The sequence below is a fragment of the Schistocerca cancellata genome, chromosome 6, assembly GCF_023864275.1.
Source record: "Schistocerca cancellata isolate TAMUIC-IGC-003103 chromosome 6, iqSchCanc2.1, whole genome shotgun sequence".
Classification (NCBI taxonomy): Eukaryota; Metazoa; Arthropoda; class Insecta; order Orthoptera; family Acrididae; genus Schistocerca; species Schistocerca cancellata.
Genome location: NC_064631.1, coordinates 446096709 through 446101745, shown reverse-complemented (window position 1 = coordinate 446101745; position 5037 = coordinate 446096709). Strand labels below are relative to the sequence as shown.

General features: G+C 47.3%; 2 non-coding genes across 2 annotated transcripts; one reads left to right on the top strand and one right to left on the bottom strand.

Annotated features, from left to right (window-relative positions):
- Positions 1–729: 729 nt before the first annotated feature.
- Positions 730–804, bottom strand: Trnas-cga (transfer RNA serine (anticodon CGA)). The gene has a single exon. It is a non-coding gene; the product is annotated as a tRNA-Ser (tRNA).
- Positions 805–835: 31 nt separating this feature from the next.
- Positions 836–910, top strand: Trnas-cga (transfer RNA serine (anticodon CGA)). The gene has a single exon. It is a non-coding gene; the product is annotated as a tRNA-Ser (tRNA).
- Positions 911–5037: the final 4127 nt, after the last annotated feature.

Below are 5037 nucleotides of genomic sequence, written 5' to 3'. Positions count from 1 at the left end.
GAGGTTTCGAAAAGAGCTCGTGTGCTCGCACAAGTTCTGTGCGTGTGCGATTGTAGACATCCAGTTGTGAGAGTCGCCTTCGTATACTACGTAAAACCGTTGTGGGTCACGCAATCTGCGCTTGTGTGAGGCCAGGCCGGGCCGGGAAGTGGCTGGTGTTTGGAGAGCTGGGCAGGGCATAGCGGGGCGGAGCCGGCTGTTTGCGCGGCTCTTCAGCAGTCGCGCCGCGTGTGTGTGCTGGCGCCGACTGTGTCCGCCGTGTGCGCCGCCGGCTAATGAGCTGCGAGCCGGCCCGCTGTACAGGGCACTGCTGCGGCTGCGACCTCGTTAAAACACCCCGGCCGGCCGTCTGAATGTCCGGAAACTCGCAGGTGCCGGCTCCAAGCTGGCCACCTGGAAGCTGTAACCAGCAGGAGAAAACAATTTATTACGGCCCTTACGCAATTAGCCCCTACAGTTTGCTGCCGAAATACTATTACACCATCACCAGACTTTCGTGGGTAAAGTAATAATTTTGCAACACCACGACACTTTTTCAGGTAACTTGCCATGCACCAGGTAGTTATAAGTAATGTTCAGCTTCTCACGAAGGTCCAGTGTGGGCGTCAGACATCGTATGGCAACGAAGCTTGGTAGATATGTTAATGCAGTAATGTGAAACCTGAACGAGATTTTCGCACTGCAGCGGATTGTGCGCTGATATGAGACTTCCTGGCAGATTAAAACTGTGTGCCGGGCCGAGACTCGAACTCGGGACCTTTGCCTTTCGCGGGCAAATGCTCTACCAACTGAGCTACCCAAGCACGACTCATCCACACGGATGGTGCGTGAGTCGTGCTTGGGTAGCTCAGTTGGTAGAGCATTTGCCCGCGAAAGGCAAAGGTCCCGAGTTCGAGTCTCGGCCCGGCACAGTTTTAATCTGCCAGGAAGTTTCAATGTCAAACCTATTTATGCTGCTATCAGTTCCAAATCTGGCGCTTTACAGCATCTCGTCAACGACTCCTATGTCCATATTGAAATAACTGAGTGGCGGTTAATATTAAAGTCAACGTTATGCCTCTCACTTGTTTGACCTTTCTGTCCACGTTGTGTTCCTAATCCGTTACACTTGGAAATACTTTTATTCGTCTTTCTGTATTCATAGTGCCATATTTGTACCAGAATGCCAAAATTGGAACTAACTTTTTTTCAAGCGCAAGTCGCTGCTACATTAGATTCTGAGACCATGTACCAAATCTCGCTTACCTGCCACAATTAGAGCCTGGAATGGGCCTCTATGAGAAGCTTCATGTTATTGAAGTCACACGGTACCTTTATATTTATGCACATAAAAAGTTTATTTTAAGAAGTCCTCATTGAGAAGTCAATATCAATGGTGTGTTTCATCCTTTTGGAACACCATCAGATTATCTACGAAAACAAGACCTCAATAAGCCACAAAGAAATACAGGAAAGTGCATGGTTCTAACTTGTACGACTGCGCAAGTAAAATGAACTAAAAGTAATGGAAACTTACTTAAATGTTGATAATTGTCATAGAGCCGCATAAAATGGAAAATGAACGCAACGGTCATAAAACAATACAAAATACAAAAGAGACCTAGTTAAAACAAAAGAAAACCGCCATTGTATCATAAATAAACTACAAGAAGGGGATGGAAAAACTTCGACTGTCACACGTTACCTTGAGCACACCAATTGACTTCGCTAAAGTCGTTCAAAATAGGGCTACGATTACAAAATAAAAACGGTATGAGCCACATACGGCACAATGACCGCTTCGCACGCACAAAAATATTACTATGGGAGATGACGTAGCAAACATCGGATATAGTACGTTAAGAGGTGTCGAGATGGCGCACATGATCGGCATGAGGCGCATTTACGAAATACTAAAACTACATAAACACAAATTGAGATACATGTAAGCAAACCACTGCAGTCACATGAAACCAAGTGTATTTTAATGTATTCCAATGTAATTCAGACAAAGTAGGTAAGATTGTGGCAAACAGTGTTATTGAACCTCTCGTACGGAGTAAGATGATTACAATTTAAAGTGTGTGTAAAGCTTAAGATACGAGAACAGCACCCAAACATCGAGGCGTCAGGATCAGGGCGGCCGTAACTATTACGAAATTAAGATAAAGACCTATTTTTAGTCATTAAAACTAAGAAATGTAAGTTACAGAATACAAAAAGGCAAGGTACCCAACGAGAAAATAAGGTCATTAATAAGCTCCGCCTTTTAACATAATTCGCTTAACTTCAGTCACAATCCTTGAAGTGTGAAACGCGGCATTAATGATTTAACTTTGCAGCAAAGATTGTTTTTATTTTGAAGTTATTCGAAACTGGTTGCTGCAGCTTCCAACCACAGTGAAGTTGTATTTTTTTTACATACATAGAAATATAAATGTTCTTTTGTACAACATCGTAGATTTCCGTAAAATCTTCACCGACTTCTACGAAATTTTTACGCAATATTGCAACTGAATACGAGTGTATTTTGTATAATACATGAGTACTAATGTGAATCAGAAACTTTATTATAAAAAAAATCTCGCAAGATCTGAAAAATTTACATCAGGTTTCTACTAAAGACTAACGGACATTGCATATACACATATGAAAAAAAATTTTGCATCACCTCGGTTCCGAGAGTTCCGGAACCTGTAAAAAATTGGAATAGAGATCAACATGAACATCATTTCAGCCCTTTTTATTGCCCACGAAAAACATACATCGCAGGTTGTACCAACATACAGCGAGACCTTCACAGGTGGTGGTCCAGATTGCTGTACATACTGGTACCTGTAATACAAATGAATGTATCCTCTTGTATTGATGTCTTCCATGACCACCAGCGGCGTACGTCGGCCCCACATAACGCCACCCCAAGTATCAGGGAACCTCCAACTTGCTATACTCGCTGGACTGTGTGTCTAAGGCGTTAAGCCTCACCAGATTGCCTCCAAACACGTCTCCTACAACTGTCCGATTGAAGGCATATGAGAGTGCGACACCCATCGGTGGAGAGAGCGTGATGCTAAACCTGAGCAGTTCATTCGGCGTGTTGTTGGGCCCATCTGCACCGCGCTACATGGTGTCGTGATTGCAAAGATGGATTTCGCCATGGACGTCGGGAGTGTAGTTGCGCATCATGCATCCTATTGCGCAAAGTTTGAATCGTGACGTCCTGTGGCTGCACTAAAAACATTATCGAACATAGTGGAGTTGCTGTCAGGGTTCTTTCGAGCCATGATCCGTAGGTAGTGGTCATCCTCTGCAGTAGTAGCTCTTGGGCAGCCTGAACGAAGAACGTCATCGACAGTTTCTGTCTCTCTGTATCTCCTCCATCTCCCTACAACATCGCTTTGGTTCACTCTGACGCCTGGACATTTCCCTTGTTGAGAGCCCTTCCTGGCACAAAGTAACAATGCGGATGCGAGCGAACCGCGGTATTTACCGTCTAGGCATGGTTTGACTGCAGACAACACGAGCCGTGTACCATTTTCCTGGTGGAATGACTGGAACTGATCGGCTGTCGGACCTCCTCCATCTAACAGGCGCTGCTCATGCATGGTTTTTTGGTTGGGACTGTGTGATACACTATCCACAGACGCAGACAACGTCTATTTTCAGGACTTCAGGGAACCGGGGTTATTTAAAACGTTCCTTGATCTGTATGTATATAACGTTTTCATCAATCTCAAAAGCCTCACCGTCGTACTCCACATTTTTACGCGCTATGCACATTTGGACACAAAATGCATGAGATTGAAACGACGTTAAACAGGAAAGTAGTATTTATTGCGTATCGGTTTCTGTTTAGAATATTGCTACAGAATCTTCATTTGCAAGACCAATGAACAATGCTCGAATGGCTCTGAGCACTATGGGACTTAACATCTATGGTCATCAGTCCCCTAGAACTTAGAACTACTTAAACCTAACTAACCTAAGGACAGCACACAACACCCACACAATGCTCGAGGTAAGTGAGTTAGGGGCGGGGGGGGGGAGTGGAGGTAACGGGAGATGGACAGGGGGGGTTGAAGAAAAGATGGAGATGGTCACAAAGAGGTAGCCAGAGGAGACGGAAAGAGAGGGATGAGAAGACAGAGAGAAAGGGAGGATTAAATGGTAGACAGAGATAGGGAGGGAGGGGGGCCGGCCGCGGTGGTCTAGCGGTTCTGGCGCTGCAGTCCGGAACCGCGGGACTGCTACGGTCGCAGGTTCGAATCCTGCCTCGGGCATGGGTGTGTGTGTGATGTCCTTAGGTTAGTTAGGTTTAAGTAGTTCTAAGTTCTAGGGGACTGATGACCTAAGATGTTGAGTCCCATAGTGCTCAGAGCCATTTAAACCATTTTTAGAGAGAGGGAGCAGTGGGGAGGTGCAGAGAGAGGGGGAAGAGAGAAATGGACTGAGGTAGGTGGGCCGAAGCGATGGACGGAGATGGGAGATGGGGAAGGGGAAGGGGAAGTGGAAGGAGATGGGGAAGGGGAAGTGGAAGGAGATGGGGAAGGGGAAGTGGAAGGAGATGGGGAAGGGGAAGTGGAAGGAGATGGGGAAGGGGAAGGGGAAGGGGAAGGAGAAGGGGAAGGGGAAGTGGAAGGAGATGGGGAAGGGGAAGGGGAAGTGGAAGGAGATGGGGAAGGGGAAGGGGAAGTGGAAGGAGATGTGGAAGGGGAAGGGGAAGTGGAAGGAGATGGGGAAGGGGAAGGGGAAGGAGATGGGGAAGGGGAAGGGGAAGGGGAAGGAGATGGGGAAGGGGAAGGGGAAGGGGAAGGAGATGGGGAAGGGGAAGGGGAAGGGGAAGGAGATGGGGAAGGGGAAGGGGAAGGGGAAGGAGATGGGGAAGGGGAAGGGGAAGGGGAAGGAGATGGGGAAGGGGAAGGGGAAGGGGAAGGAGATGGGGAAGGGGAAGGGGATGGGGAAGGGGAAGGGGATGGGGAAGGGGAAGGGGAAGGAGATGGGGAAGGGGAAGGGGAAGGGGAAGGAGATGGGGAAGGGGAAGGGGAAGGAGATGGGGAA